Source organism: Passer montanus, unplaced genomic scaffold (assembly GCF_014805655.1).
Source record: "Passer montanus isolate IOZ18808 unplaced genomic scaffold, ASM1480565v1 scaffold9, whole genome shotgun sequence".
Lineage (NCBI taxonomy): Eukaryota > Metazoa > Chordata > Aves > Passeriformes > Passeridae > Passer > Passer montanus.
In genome coordinates, this window is record NW_024374367.1 from 7,144,867 (window position 1) to 7,152,203 (window position 7,337).

Genomic DNA, 7,337 nt, shown 5'->3' on the forward strand with positions numbered 1-7,337 from the left:
GCAACTGAATGCGAATGAGGCTCTGTAAATCCTGCTTAACCTGAGGCTTGTGCAGGGATTTCAAGCTTTTCGCTTCTAGGTCAATGGTTCAAATCTGGCCCGGGTCAGGAGGGGCCAGAGATCTTTATAATCCGGCAGCTGTGAGAGCAGTTTGTGCATTTCTGCTTCTGATCTTGCGGAGGAGTGCCCTTCTCATCGCTGGCACTAATTGGCACCAGTCCTCGACCCACCAACAAAGAGGCAGAAGATGCTCCAAAGAGATGAATTCTCCTCCCTGAGTTCTGTGTGATTGGACAAAGGGGAGCGTTCATCCCTGTGCTGCCCTCGGTAATGATGCCAGAAGAATGTGCTGGCCCCATTCCTCCTCCAAGAGAGTAACTGCCCAGAATTATCTCATCCCGGGCAGGAGGGTGACAGTTGGGGTCTTTCAGCAGATAAAATTAATTTGTTATTAATTTGAGATATGATATTCGGACAGAGTAGTGATGGCGCAATGAAATCCTGTCAAACATGTTGTAATACCTATGTTATTTACAGCCTCTATAACTGCAGGGACCAACTCCATCCAGAACTGCCTTACAAGGTGACCTAATTTGGAAAGGAAAACAGATACAGAATTTTCTCACATTAAAGGACACCTCACTGTGACTTCTTCCCTTACAGTTTTAAAGCCCTGTGAAGGACTGGAGCAACTGATACTCTCCAGAGAAACCCATGAGATAAGAACTGAGCCTAGCAAGCATGTGATTGTGGTACAGTTCAAGCCTGTGTGTGTATCACTCAGCTTGTTCTATGAAGATTTGAGAAGCATGTCACTACTTAAATCCCTCTGGGCAGCTGGGCTCCCCTCCAACACACAGATTTCCCTTGCTGCTAATGAATCAGCCTCTTTTGCTAACTTACCTCCAAAGCTCGTTTACTTGGAAACCAAGGGAGCTTAGGGAACAGGGTTCTCTCCGTGCATAACAATGACCTATTTGAGATACTTCTCCTCACGGGGTAACAGAGAAGGGGCAGCAATAGAGTGCTTCTATCCAAAAGGCATTTGCTGGAACCAGTCCTAAACAATGCCAGCCATTTCCATTTTGAGAGCTGACATTTCATGGTGCCAGTGCCACCACACAACAGAAATGCCAGTGTGAGCCAGGGATGGGATCCAGCTGTTTTATTTTTAAGGACACGCAGGCAGGCCCGCTGCACACGTGGGTATTATTGTCCAAACAGCCCCCTTCCCACGGAAACTGGTAACCCAGAATGGAAATGCTCCACAGCACTCCCAGAGCAGCAGGGCAGAGAGGCCAAGGGCATGTTTCACACATCTGGGCGTGTTTACATCCCTGGGCTCTCTCAAGTATCATGAGCAGTACAGTAGGGAAAACACAGAAATGCATTAGGGAATCTGCCCTTCCTCACTGAGCTCCGTGCTGAATTAGCAGCACAGTTTACAGGAAAGAGGCACCTTGGCCTCACAGGAAATGCTTGGGAACAGGAATGGTTTCATGTGCCATCTTGCTCTGAGATGTGGGCTACTGCCCAAGCTTGGGAAGAATTCAAGCACTTTGTGATTTTCCCACAGTTAGTCCCCTGAAGCAAAATGGGAGGAAACAGATTATATTGTATTCATTTTGTATTTTATTTAACCCAAACCTCACCAATCTGATTACAAGGCTGAGATCCCTGAATGGAGCTCTGTGGTTTCAGCATATCTATGGTTGATATCCTGCAAGGCAAGAGAGGACCACTGTCCTGTGTGACAATATGTCTCCAGATTAACTCCTGGTTGAACTGGAGCATTTCTGTTAGAAATTCTGTTCTTATGTCTTTATGAGGTTTAATTTTACCCATTTTAGCTTCCAGCCCCTCAAAGTAGTTACATCTTTATGACTATATAAGCTCATCTCCAAGCTGCCCTTTCCCTTCTTGTCATTCTCCTCGAGTCCCTCACATTAGGACAGGCAGATTAGCTTTCACTCCCTTGTGTGGGTCTCCCCAGAATTTCCCACTGAACAAACTTTCCAAATAGTGTGCAAAATAACAGAGCCCAGTACTGGCCAGCAGTGCTGAATCCAGAGAGAACCAAACTATCTGCCCTATGGCAGCAGACTTTTTTGTCAAACCAGTGACCATTTCAGCCCTGCTAGACTTTTAAAGAGTGGCACGTTGGCCCATGGATTTTCATACCTGAAGTTGTTTGCCTGTGCAGCAGGAGACTCTCAGTGTGCTACAGTGTCTCTTCAGCCCATCAATAATAGATCTCTGCCTGTAACCTGTCAGCCTAACTGGATTAATTTGAAGGGACCCATTTTTTCCCTAAATAAATGTTCACTGGTGTTAATTACCCAGTTATTTTCATTCATGAGTCACCTCTGAGCTCTTCCATTATTTTGACTAATAACTCTGTCACAAGCAGTGACACACAGCACAGCCTTTTTCCATTCTCCTGGAACATACCTGTGCTTTGCTGCCTCTGCAGGGTACATTTCTCACCACCAACAACAGCTCAGGCTACTGAGTAAGAGGGAGAGAAAAAAAAAAAATCAGTGTTTTCACAGAATCACAGAATGGTTTGAGCTGGAAGGAATTATTAAGATCATCTATTTCCAACCCCCTTGCCATGGGCAGAGTTTTTTCTAGTTACCAACAGGCAGTTACTCAGTATGCTTCATCTCCCCAGTTTACTCATGACTAGATCAAATATGCTCTGTTCAGCTAATGCTATTTTTAATATTAAAAAGGGAGTCATCTTCCTGACCCCTGAAAATTCACTAAGATATCATGATGAATAATTATTCTTAGTCATCTCGGCATGTTTAATTTAGCATAACTGCACCTTTGCTAAGACACAAGATGGCTGTATTTATGCTAAGCCCTGCAATTAGTTCCCAGTAGCTCACACCAGAGTATGAGGTAAAAGCTGTACTCAGTATTTCTCAGTTTCCCAGTTTGCAGTGATCACTTCAAGATACCTTGCAGAACCACTCAAGAATACTTACACTTGCAGTGCCCTGGTACAGGACACAGCCTCAAAATAGGTTTTATAGGTGCTTGAGCATGATGGAGGTGGCAGCAGGAAATCTTTCTGCTGGGATGCAGCAGCTCCAATGTAGGTAACAAGAGCATAATTTCTTCCATTCACTTCTGCCTGGAACTAATACCTCAAAGTAAGCCAGTGATCCTTCTACTCATTTTTTTTTTATAGCTCTTAAAATAAACCATCTTTCAAAACCACTCAGTTTTGCAGAAACTTGGATACTATTGAACATATTTGGAGCTGTGTCACTGCCCCCAAGGAAGATGAACAAAGCAACCTTTCCCTACAGACAAATGCCTCTTGCTTAAGAGGAATTAAATATAGACGCTTATTCCTTAGGGCATGGCTGTACTGAAATGAATATTATTAAGTGACTTAAAAATTATCATTTTGAAGTGTCATTCTGGTTTGTTAGAATATTTCCTCAGGAAACAGTTTCATTCTTACCTTTTGCTGATCTGTCTTGTGTTATGAATTGCTGCCTTTGATTTCTTAGCTGTTTGCTGCTGCAAATAGCAACAAACTTTCCCTTCTGAACTCTTTCCAGAAAAGCTGAAGTTTTCTTGAGAAAGCATCTGGGAAGTCCCAACAATATTGTTTAGCAAAACAAAATATGCACTTGAAGTGTCCCAAGGATCACCACAAGAAACAGCCTCAAGTTTGGCAGTCTTAGCAGAAAACTCAGGGCTTAAAGAGGACTGTGATGTCTGAGCGTGGACATATTCACTACCAAAAATAGGCTTTAAAAAGCATAGTTATAGGATTTCAGGGACACCTTTTCAAAGGAATTGTCTAACAAGGCAGGTGCATTTTGTGTACTCTGTCACAGGACTTGCCAAATGAATATATAAACTGCACAAAATTATTATGCAAATGTATTTTAATCCCCAAACATCTCAATGCAAAACTCCCAGCATTTAAACTTTTGGAAACCATGGGAGGCACCAAGGTCTGGGCTCACACCTCTGACAAACCCTCAGACTGCTCTTCACTCAGCCAGCCCTTGGTCACCTGGGGGCCCAGTGTCCTTCCACTGTCATGAACAGACACACACAAATGTCACAGATCACCTTCTAAGAGCAGGATCTGCCTGTGGGCTGGGTGGCAGGGAAGACATTTTAGCAGCATGGAAATAACAGACTCATATTTCCTCCAAGGATCCTTGAGCAATTTACGAGCTTCCTCAGGAAGATTTATTTGTTAAGCAGTATTCTGAAAAGTTGATAAATGTTACATAAATGTCCTGATGCTGCTGTTATTAGACACAAAAGGGCAGATTATGGAACCCAGAGTCAGGCCCCTTCAAAGTGCAAATACTGGGGTATCTCCCCATCAGTTACCATGCACTCACAGGTGCTTCTCTGGCTGTAGCCCTGCACACCTGCAATTCTTGCTCACGGTATCATTTTTTTGTGCCAGTCCTAATCTAACAACTCTCCTCACTGAAAACCAACAGCAACAACTTTTTCAGCACTTTCAGCTCTGTTTCAATCATGAGTTTTCTCCTTTTTCTCCCAAACACCAAGCAAAGGTCCCAGTTTCTTTTCCCCATCCATGTGCTCTCCACAGGCAGGAGAAAGGGATGTTGCTCATCCTTAGCCACTGCAGCCCTGTTCAGAGCATGTCACCCACAGGCAGAGAGAAATGAGGGGGAAAACTTGTGTCCCTGCTCTGCAGCTGGGCTGCAGCATGTCAGCCTGCTCACGTTTTTAGGAGGTTTGCAGCTGCCTCTTACTCAGCTCCACAGCAGAGGCTGATCAGGCTCACTGGGGCTGTGCTAGGCTCTCCTGAAAAAAAGAAAAAAGGGAAAAGTTATTTATTTATAACTGTGAGATGGAAAAGTGGTTTCTATATTAAATAGAAAGTGTTCCCAGCTGATTAACCCTGGTAGTATTAGGTCTGGGGACTTGTTTGGTTCTATTTGAGCATTAGCTACTATACTTATATTTCCAGGTCCAGTCCTCCACAGAGTGGAGTCCCATAGCATAATTGTTTCCTGCTTAGAGAGGGGATAGTTTATTCTCAACCTGTCAGAAGATCCAGACTTAGAATTGTACAGTCAAGAGGAAAGGAAGACAGTAATTTTCCAGGTTTTTCTGAGTTCTTATTTTGTACTTGAAAAAGAGAATTGTTGAATACACTTGATGCTTTGTGCTGCAGCCATCAGTACCACACGAGCCCCAGTCCTGTGGTCTTGTAGTAAGATCACTTCTGTCTTTTGATGCCAAATTCAAGGGAATGCTCCCACCTAAACAGCAAGCTTAGAAGCACTACATAAGAACTCCTGGGGGCATGCCCACTTCAAAGGGAGTGTGAGCATGCATTTCTCAGTAGCTCCGTGCAGTGGGGTGGTGAGGTAGCTGCAGTGCCCACGTGCAGAAAACAGCTGGATGCAGGCAGACACTCACCCACAGATGCTTCTGGAGCTGCTCTGCCACCACCTCACAGCTCTCTGCAGTCAGTCTCCTGCCACCATAGCACCAAGGCAAAAGACACTTGAGAAAGGCTGTCAAACATGGGTGCAAACTGAAGGAAAGAAGCTCCTTATGCAGATAATCTCTGAGTTCCAGCATGGGCAGATTACATTCTTCCAATTTGCATCACCACTTCTTCTTCAAAGGTATGCAGTGCATGATCCCTCTACCCTGCTGTGAACTGCTGTGCCAGGCTGTGAAAAAAGCACTGCTGTAACATTCAGTCCCAGACACGGGCACATTCCAGGAGCAGGAGACACTATTTCTGTGCCTTTCATTCTACCCTGTCCAGCTGAGCTTGTTTTGAAACTGACTGTCTATTTGTGAGAGACTTTGGAGATACTTGGCTAAAACACACACACAGATCTCCCTTTCCAGCTTAGGCTGCATTTCTCTTGTGGTGCATTAAGGAAACTGAGGCACAAGGAGCTCTAATTAACTCACACAAAGCTACAGATGTATCTGTAGGAGAACAAGTAGAAAAAGACTTTGTAACCTCTAGATTGTATCACATTTCATTATTCTCTAACCTCTTCTCCCTAATAATGAGGAACATCTTTCCAGAGTCAGACTCTAATCTGGAGTGTTCATATACCCCACCATGCAAAGAGATCTCATCCTGATATGGCAAGCCCAGATGCTCTGTAAAAATAGCTTAGAATTCTGATTACATGCAAGTGTGTATGTAATCACCAGAGAAAAACATAATTTTAAGAAATCTTGGGGTTTTTTTTTCCTTTCATTTGCAGCCTAGACAAAGGGAAAAGGCCTCATGTTCTCACTTGTGTGCCTTATTGTGTGCACTTATTTGGTGCAGGGAAATTCTCAGTTCCTGAATGCAAGAAGTGCATGGTCAGAGAGGGTGCACAGCCCACATGCTGCCTCCAGGTCCCACAGCAGCATGCTGAGAGCAGCCATCACATGCCTTGGCTTCTCAAGAACCTGTACCTACAATATTACTCAATCCCCTACACACTCCTGGCCATAGGGAGAACCATTGCTTGCCTGTATCAGCAGTGAGAGGTTTCTATTAAATGCAGAGCCCTTCTGGGTCAGAAACAATGAGCAGCCATAGCACATGATATATGCTAAGTAGCTCTTCAATCTGTTTACCAAAAGCTTTGATACGGTTCTGAAGGATCCTGGCAGTGCTGGGCACTTCAGAGGCAGCACAGCCCAGCTGTTGAAAAAGCAGCTTTGGAGGAGGCAAAGCAAAACTTACATCTGCATGTGCTGCTAGTTTGAGCAGCATTTTACTCTGGTGTTCTCAGTCTTCTCATGTCTGCTACCAGGATAATTACAGTGAACAACTGAGCACAGTCTGTGGTAAAGCCTCCTTAAAGATTTGGGTGATAAAAGCTGCCGACAACATTTATGGATTTTCATTCCATTAGCAGTTAGCTTCTGCCACAAATAGGACCCAAACCAGCTTTGATATCTTAAGATGAGATCTATTTATGTATCTGTGTGCTAAGCAAAAAACCAGAGTCCTTGAAATGACAGCCAAACAGGTTTCTCTGTGTGGAGAGCCAAGCTGCTAAGCAGAACCAATCTGCTGAGCACCACGTGTTGAATGTTCTGCTGTGCCTCAAGAGACAAACTCTGGTGAATGGACACTGCCTTGCCCTGCCTGGAAGCTCTGACCTGGCAGCAAAGTGGTTTGGAGTAATGGGAGCCATAAGTATGTGAGCCCTGAGCTTCCCATATTTGTGGGGTGTGTGGAGCCTGTGGCAGTGCTGTCAGTAGTACATTACATCCCGTGACCTGCCCTGTAATAATGAGTCTGAATGGATGGTGACATTAAGAACCAGGGATAAAAGTTTTGCAGTGTG

General features: G+C 44.4%; 1 long non-coding RNA gene across 1 annotated transcript; it reads right to left on the minus strand.

Annotated features, from left to right (window-relative positions):
- Positions 1–1,593: 1,593 nt before the first annotated feature.
- Positions 1,594–5,682, minus strand: LOC120514045. Its single transcript, XR_005630406.1, has 5 exons — positions 5,440–5,682; positions 4,737–4,818; positions 2,994–3,148; positions 2,452–2,508; positions 1,594–1,720 (listed from the first exon to the last, which is right to left on the minus strand). It is a non-coding gene; the product is annotated as an uncharacterized LOC120514045 (long non-coding RNA).
- Between the last annotated feature and the right edge of the window lie 1,655 nt (positions 5,683–7,337).